We start from the raw sequence: 8,503 nt of genomic DNA, 5'->3' as shown, positions 1-8,503 counted from the left end.
TCACAAAGAGTCGGACACGACTGAGCGACTGAACTGAACTGAACTGAATGAAAACCAGGAATCCTAGTCGTGAGGCCACCAGGGGCTAGAGGCAAGGTTCCCCTGGCTTTACCCCCCACTGAAAGCAAGAATGTTTCAAGGAGGCAAAAACTGAAAACAATAACAAATTTTATTACAGACACAGCATAATATGTGGGAGAGCACACAGAGAAGCAGTTTGCTTATTCAAGATAGAAGCAAGGCAGAAATACACTCCCAGAGAAGAATGTGGGTGTCCTGAATGAGAAGCACAGTTAAGACATGATTTAAATCAGTCATCCAGGACAGTCCTTCCAGGTCTTTGTTTACCTTTGGCCAGTTATATAACTTCTTTTTCCACATCAGACCTGTCCTAGGAGCCACCCCAAGTCACATGGGTAACTTTGCTGAGATGGATCCCACCACAGAGGCATGTCCACATGTATTGGGTGATGAGCCCCCCTCCCTTTTTGACTCCCAAGGAGCCTTCCTACACAGGTACATACAGGGAAGTTTTCCTTGACCTCAGGAGTGGTCGTCTTATCTCTTTACTTCAGCAGAGCTCAGCTCCTGCCACTAGCTCTATCCTCAGAGTGTCTGGATGAGAACCAAGCTTCGATTTTACTCCACTGGACAGACACCAGCAGTTCGGATCAGGGGCCCATCCATCTCCTACATCAACCTTGGTAAAAGCAATTTTAGAGGAAGAAGAGAAAGAAAGAAAGCATGAAGGAGTGAGTGAAAGGTGAAAAAATAGAAAAAAAAAATTCTGGGCTTCCCTGGTGGTCCAGTGGTTAACAATCTGCCTGCCAACTCAGGGAATGGGAATTTGATCCCTGGTTTGGGAAGATCCCACATGCCTCGGGGCAACTAAGTCCATGGGCCACAACTCCTGAGCCAGCACTCTAGAGCCCATGCTCTGTAACTAGACAAGCCACTGCAATAAGCCTGTGCACTGCAGTGAAGAGCAGCCCCCCTGTGCTCCACAACAAGAGAAAGCCACAAGCAATGAAGACCCAGGGCAGCCAAAAAATAAAAGAGTCCAGATAGTTGAAGATGCTTGACCCAGAAGGGAAGAAGCAGTGAATGGGATGGAAGATCAAGGAAGTGAGTTTTTTTCAGCAGATTGCTTTAGAGGATGTGGGGGGTGGGGGACAAAGCAGATGCAGAGGGGGAAGTTGAAGGCTGGCAGGGCACAGACAGTAACCCCACGAAACCATGAAACCACATCTCTGGATGTGAATGTCCACTTGGCGAATGACTATTGTAGATTCTTTAAAGTTTGAGTTCGCAGTGTAGAGAGAACTGGGGTTTAGGGTCAGGGTTAGGGCTTAGCCTGGTCAGGATCAGGAACTGATTGTGAGAAGATGCTGATAGTCAGAATGTGGGCTTGACCTGGGATCAGAGTTAAGAATCAGTCTGGTTCTGGGATCAGATTAGAGGTTGATGTCCAAAAGAGAGAGGCTGATCTTTAGATATCACAAACCTAAACCTCATTCTGTCTCTAGTATTTTCCCTCCTTCTCCATTCTGTCGCAAATTTTCTTTTGGTTTTATCTTTCATTTCTCTCCCTCCCCTTCTTTCTCTCTTTTCTCTCCTCTCTTTTTCTTAATCCCTCTTCTTTCTCCTCCACCTTTGCAACTCAAACTAGAAGAATTTAAACAGCTTGAAAAGTTGATTCTTTGCCAACTGAAATTGACTTTAGTTCCAACAGGAATAATTTAGAAACCAAAGGAGCATTAGTTGGTTCAAGGCTCTACAAATAAATAAGTAAAATCTAAATTCCAATACTTGTTTTTTAACCCACTGTTGAGTTTTTGTAATGAATCAGGAACTTCTGACTGATTTTTTTTTTTTTTTTAGACTAGAATAAAACAAGCTTTACTCAGTGCCAAAGAATGGAGAAGCTGGAACTGGTACACAAATTAACTTCTCTGAAATTGATTTTTAAAATCTTGTAACCTTGTTTCACAAATATCCTTGGGCAAAAGCCTTAACTTTCTGTAAGAGGAAATCAGACTTGGCTAATACTCAACAGGTTCTGAAAAAGTACAATTGCAAGTTGATAAATGCAGATACATTTTAATATCAAACAGTAGGGATAGTAAGCCATCGGCCATATAGGAAGTAGCCATAAATTAGAAAAAAGAACAAACCATTTAAACTACAAAAGAGTTATACTAGAAACCTCCCCCCTGGAAATATTAAAGTGTTCTTCTAAGTAACTCCTGGGTGATTCTATTCAGAAAATAATGACTGTAAGAATGTTTATGTTTCAAACCCAGTATATTACAACATGGAACATCTTACAGAGTCTAATAGAATCACAGTGCAGAACTTGTTTTGGAGAAAATTCATGCCTTCTTCTGAAGATTGCAATCAGACATTTGGAAAGGGGCGTTAGGCTTGTTGTTATTGTTGTTTAGTCACTAAGTCATATCTGATTCTTTTAAGACCCCCTGACTGTAGCCTGCCAGGCTCCTCTATCCATGGGATTTCCCAGGCAAGAATACTAGAGCTGGTTGCCATTTCCTTTTCCAGGGGATCTTCCTGGCCCAGGGATTAAACCTGCATCTCCTACATTGGCAGGCAGATTCTTTACCAGTGAGCCATCTAGGCTTATTCTGGGCCCCAGTGGAGGCTGAATGCCTGGTGCACTGGAAATGCTAATCCCAGTATGAAGGTATTAGGAGCTGGGGTCCTTGGGAGGTCATAAGATCATGAGGGTGGAACTCTAATGCTGGGATTAGTGCCCATATTCATCAAAATTCTTCAGAGAAACAGAATCAATAGGGCATAAACAGATATGTGTGTGTGTGTGTTAGTCACTCAGTTGTGTCAACTCTTTGTGACTCCATGGACTGTAGCCCACCAGGCTCCTCTGTCCATGAAATTTCCCAGGCTTCTCCAGGGGATCTTCCAGAACCCAGGGATCAAACCTGGGTCTCCTGCATTGCAGGTGGGTTCTTTACCATCTGAGCCACCAGGGAAGCCCAAACAGATATATAGAAACATATGTAGATATATTATGAAGAATTGGTTCATGAGATTATGGAAGCTAGGAATTCCCAGGATCTACTGTCTGTAAGCTGGAGGCCCAGAAAATTTGGCAGTACAGTTGAAACTTCAAGCCTGTTAACTTGGGGAACAAGCAGTCTAAGTCCCTGTCTAAGGTAAAAGCCCTGATATAAGAAGGCCCGATAAGACTGAAGGCGGGAGGAGAAGGGGAGGACAGAGGATGAGCTGGTTGGATGGCATCACCGACATGATGGACATGAGTTTGAGTAAACTTCAGGAGTTGGTGATGAACAGGGAGGCCTGGCGCGCTGCAGTGTATGGGGTCGCAAAGAGTTGGACACATCTGAGTGACTGAACTGAAATGAACTGCTGTCCCAGGGGAGGATACGGTGATGTCTCAGCTCAAGCAGAGAGCAAATTCTTCCTTCTGTTACCTATTTGTTCTACTCAGGCCCTCAGTGAACTAGAAGTCCACTTGCCTCTACAAGGGCCATCTTTATTCATCTTTAAAAGACACTTGCTCCTTGGAAGAAAGGCTATGACAAACCTAGACAGCAAAATTAAAAAGCAGAGACATCACTTTGCCCACAAACATCTGTATAGTCAAAACTATGGTTTTTCCAGCAGTCATGTTAGAATGTGAGAGTTGGGCCATAAAGAAGATTGAGTGCTGAAGAACTGATACTTCGAACTGTGGTGTTGGAGAAGACCCTTGAGAGTCCCTTGGACAGCAAGGAGATCCAACCAGTCAATCCTAAGGGAAATCAACCCTGAATATTCATTGGAAGGACTGATGCTGAAGCTGAAGCTCCAATACTGTGGCCACCTGATGAGAAGAGCCGACTAATTAGAGAAAACCCTGGTGCTGGGAAAGATTGAAGGCAGGAGGTGAAGGGGACAATGGAGGACAAGATGGTTGGATGGAATCACCGACTCAATGGACATGAGTTTGAGCAAGCTCCAGGAGATGGTGAAGGACAGGGAAGCCTAGTGTGCTGCAGTCCATGGGGTCGCAAAAAGTTGGACATGACAGTGACTGAACAACAACAAAAATCTGTATTCAGTACACCAATTCAAATGCTATTGTCTCCTGGAAACACCCTTACAGAAACACCCAAAAATCATGTTTTACCAGCTATCTGGGAACCCCTTAGATGTGGCAAGTTGAACATTAATTACCACAGTGCCCTTTTATGAGGAAGGCAGAGCTAGTTGGCTCTCCTCCAGCCATGTGAGGATGCAATGAGAAATCTACCATCTGCAGTCCAGAAAAAGGTCCCCGCCAGAACCTGATCACATTAGCACCCTAAGCACTTCCGGCCCCCAAAACTGTAAGAAAAATTCTATTCTTTAAAAAAAAAATTTTGATTTATTTAATTTTCGCTTTGCTGGGTCTTCATTGCTGCAGGTGGGCTTACTCTAGTTGCTGTGAGCCAGGGCTACTCATTGTTACAGTGGGCAGGCTTCTCACTGAAGTGACTTCTCTTGTGGAGCACAGGCTCTAGGTGCACAGGCTTCAGCAGTTGTGGCAACATTGGCTTAGTTGCCTCACAGCTTCTGGAATCTTCCTGAACTAGGGATTGAACCCCATCCCCTGCACTGGCAGGTGGAGTCTTAATCTTGGGATCACCAGAGATCCTCCCATGAAGTATTGCTTCCAACTAGAGGATGTATTTTAAGGCAAAGGAACTGAGGCAGTTAACTCCCCGCATGGAGCTCACTGACTTCCAGGTGCCCCACTATACAGACACAGTTGGCTTATCAGAAGGGTCGAATGGCCATGATGGCTTTTGAAGGCACCAGGTAGAGAAGGTACCTTGCCACCCAACAGGAGATGCTCTAGGTCTCAAACTGGCCAGTCTATCGTGTCACCTGCCCTAGAGCCAGAATGCAGGGGTCCATGACACAGGGGAGGATAAGGGAGTGTCCCCGCCCATCAGTACACGTGACAACCCACTTAAAGCATTTTTGCTCCTGGTCTCTGTGACCTTGGGCTTGGTGTGGGTGAGAAACCCAATCAGAGCTCTAATCAACCAGAAGCCAGGACTGCCCCCATGCTATTTTGTGTTCCTCCTGCTGCTGAAACAAGAGGCGGAGAAGACAACCAGAGGGACCCTGACCACCAGAGGGAGACTGGTTTGCCAGGTCAAGAAGGACTATGTTTGGAAGCCAGGGGATGCATTGTGGGTAATACTGACTCGCCGGTGGCCCTGTTCAGCAGAAAGTGGCCAAAAGCCAATAAAGACAAGACTATTGAACACTTACTTCCTTTAGGAATGAAACCTTGTGTCTCAACGATGTCCAGAGGAGGTGTTGGCAGGTGGTAAGAGAACGTAGAAGGGGTGGTAGAAGCAGGCGGCTCTCATCACCACCAGCCACACAGTCAGGGCCTTTGCAGCTCTGTTATAGGCTTTCCCCCCATTTCCCTCTGATTGTGGTTCATAAAGAACTGACCATCTAAAAGCTGTGGGCGTGTGACGCCTTGCCATTAGCACAAGGCAGTTCTATGATTAAGTACCAGACGGGAATTGTGTGTCTTCTGTATTGCGGACTCAAGGGGTGGGTTGTGTGGTTTCCTTTTTCACATTCATTCTCTCCCCTTCTCCCCCTGCCCTGTGCTGTGGGGACTGTTAGTGGGATCTCCCACCTTCCAGCTGGGTTCGGTCGATGGGGAGCCCCAGCAGGAGACCACAGGGAGGACACTGAGTGAAGTTGGGGTGTTAATTCCCCAGCTCCCTCCCTGTACTGTTGCTGTTGGATGTGTGAATTTTGCAGCCTGAAGTTGGAGCTCCTGTCAAATAGCCATCTCCAGAGCGGGTTCTCTGAGTCTCTGTTTGCAACCCCTCTGTGTTGCAGTAAAGCAGCAACAGAAACACAGTGCTATCAGAACCAGGAAACTGCTCTAACCCTTATGTCTCCAAAACAGTCTCATGCTTTTGCAAATTGTCTCATTTAAAATCTCTTTTCAAGTTATGCAGGTGGAATGGGTCCCCATTTGAGCTGGGGCCCTGACTGCTAGGGAGAATCTGTATTGAAGTATACCTTCACCTCCGAGGTCACGGTCATGGGCACATACTTTTGACCGTAGCACCCTGGGGTGCTAGTGGTTAAAGAAAACAAAAACAAAAAAAACCCCGCCTGCTGATGCAGGAGACTAAGAAATGCAAGTTGGATCCCTGGGTCAGGACCATCCCCTGGAGAAGGGCATGGCAACCCACTCCAGTATTCTTGCCTGGAAAATCCCATGGACAGAAGAGCCTGGTGGGCTGCAGTCTATGGGGTCACACAGAATTGGACACGACTGAGCGACTAACACTTTCAGATTTTCACTTTCACTTTTCACAAAAGGGCAGAAATGAGTTCCAGGCAGAGGACCCAGAATGTGCAAAGGCCAGGGGGTAAGACAGTTGAGTCAAGTAAAGTTCAACTAACTCACTTGGGTGATTAAATGAGCTAAGACACCTGAAGTACCCTGTACACAGTGAGTGCTACGTAAAAGCCAGCAGGTATAATTATTGCACACCGGAGAAGGCAGTGGCACCCCACTCCAGTACTCTTGCCTGGAAAATCTCATGGGCGGAGGAGCCTGGTGGGCTGCAGTCCATGGGGTCGTTAAGAGTCAGACACGACTGAGCGACTTCACTTTCACTTTTCACTTTCATGCATTGGAGAAGGAAATGGCAACCCACTCCAGTGTTCTTGCCTGGAGAATCCCAGGGACGGGGGAGCCTGGTGGGCTGCCGTCTATGGGGTCACACAGAGTCGGACAGGACTGAAGCGACTTAGCAGCAGCAGCAGCAGTGTGCACACATCCAGGGTATACCAACTTGGGCGTATTAGTGGTGGAGTAATATTCTCTCCTCCTGACAACACAGGCAATCCATAACCTCAAGCCTTGATTACAGCTCTGCTGCTGCTGCTGCTGCATTGCTTCAGTCGTGTCCGACTCTGTATGACCCCATAGACGGCAGCCCATCAGGCTCCCCCGTCCCTGGGATTCTCAAGGCAAGAACACTGGAGTGAGTTGCCATTTCCTTCTCCAATGCATAAAAGTGAAGAGTGAAAGTGAAGTCACTCAGTCGTGTCCGACTCTTAGTGACCCCATGGACTGCAGCCCACCAGGCTCCTCTGTCCATGGGATTTTCCGGGCAAGAGTACTGGAGTGGGGTGCCATTGCCTTCTCCAATTACGGCTCTAGTGAGCTGTAATGGACAGGCAAGAAACCACACACATTTGAAGTATATAGTTCAATGAATTTTCATGTGCACACACACTCTGTAAGGTCATCAACACAGTTCAGATAGTGAATGTATCCATTCCACCCAAGTTTCCACATGGGGACTTCCACCTGGGGACATCCTGGCTGGCCCCATGGTGAAGAATCTGCCTTGAAATGCAGGGAACTCGGGATTCTATCCCTGGTCTGGGAAGATCCCACATGCCTCAGGGCAACTAAGTCAACTAAAGAAAAAAAGAAGAGAATCTGAAATTTTGAACAATTTTACATGTTTACCTAATATTTTTCCACATGAGCCTTTGTAATCCCTACCTCTGTACTCAGCCCCACCCTGACAGTACCCAGGCACTCACTCACCTTCTTTCAGTTACTATAGATTAGCTTGTAGTTTCCAGAATTGTATATAAATGAAATCTTATAGTATGTTCTCTTTTTTCATCTGGCCTCTTTCATTCAGTGTAATAGTTTTTTATTGAAATGAAATTCACCAAATGGAAACCATTTTAAAGTGAACAATTCCGTGGCATTTAGCTCAGTCACAAGGTTGTATGACCACCTGCTGCTGCTGCTGCTGAGTCACTTCAGTCGTGTCCGACTCTGTGCGACCCCATAGACGGCAGCCCACCAGGCTCCCCCGTCCCTGGGATTCTCCAGGCAAGAACACTGGAGTGGGTTACCATTTCCTTCTCCAATGACCACCACCTAGATAGTCCTAAAATGCTTTCATCGCTTCCAAATAAAACTCTACTTATTAAGAGGTTGCTCCCAATTCCCCCATCCCCTAACCCCTGGAAACCACCAATTATGTCTCAATGGATTTACTTATTCTGATTATGTCATCAATGAATCATACAATATGTGACTTTTTGTGTCTGGCTTCTTCCAGAAATGGCTACCTACTCCAGTATTCTTGCCTGGAGAATCCCATGGACAGAAGAGCCTGATGGGCTACAGTCTATGGGGTCGCAAAAGAGTCAAACACAACTGAGCAACTAAACAATAACAGCAACAACCTATGGGCCTCTTTGCCCTTTTCCTTCTTCCTCCAGGGATGTTGCTTCAGTACGCACACAACTCCAGAGGCCACCATTCACACAGCCACCGTGTGAATCATAGCGCACAACCCATACAAATGTAGTGATGGCTCCACTGTATCTTTCCTTCCTTCCTTCCTCTCTCCCTTCCTTCAATAAATATTTATTGAGCATCTAAGCTCCATCACGATAGTGG

The sequence above is a fragment of the Bos indicus x Bos taurus genome, chromosome 18 (assembly GCF_003369695.1).
Source record: "Bos indicus x Bos taurus breed Angus x Brahman F1 hybrid chromosome 18, Bos_hybrid_MaternalHap_v2.0, whole genome shotgun sequence".
In the NCBI taxonomy this organism is placed as follows: Eukaryota; Metazoa; Chordata; class Mammalia; order Artiodactyla; family Bovidae; genus Bos; species Bos indicus x Bos taurus.
The sequence above is the reverse complement of the archived record's forward strand: the minus strand, read 5'-3'. Positions refer to the sequence as shown.